Consider the following 228-nt stretch of genomic DNA (forward strand, 5'->3'; position numbering starts at 1 on the left):
TTCTAAACCAATAATTTCCCTCTACTCTTCCCTTTCCCTGCCCCCTTTCTATCCTTTTGAGGGAATTTAGTTGTTAGAAATAAAGTACGGAATGTACACACACTCAGTGATCCCATCTTTGTCTCTGCAGAAGAATATAGCAGGGCGCCTCTCCAGGGTGTCCCTTGGATTTGGTTGAACCACCTGGACTCGCAGCACTTCACAGGAGACAGACAGACACACACAGAC

The sequence above is a fragment of the Morone saxatilis genome, unplaced genomic scaffold, assembly GCF_004916995.1.
Source record: "Morone saxatilis isolate NCDOM2014 unplaced genomic scaffold, NCSU_SB_2.0 Contig15, whole genome shotgun sequence".
NCBI lineage: Eukaryota > Metazoa > Chordata > Actinopteri > Moronidae > Morone > Morone saxatilis.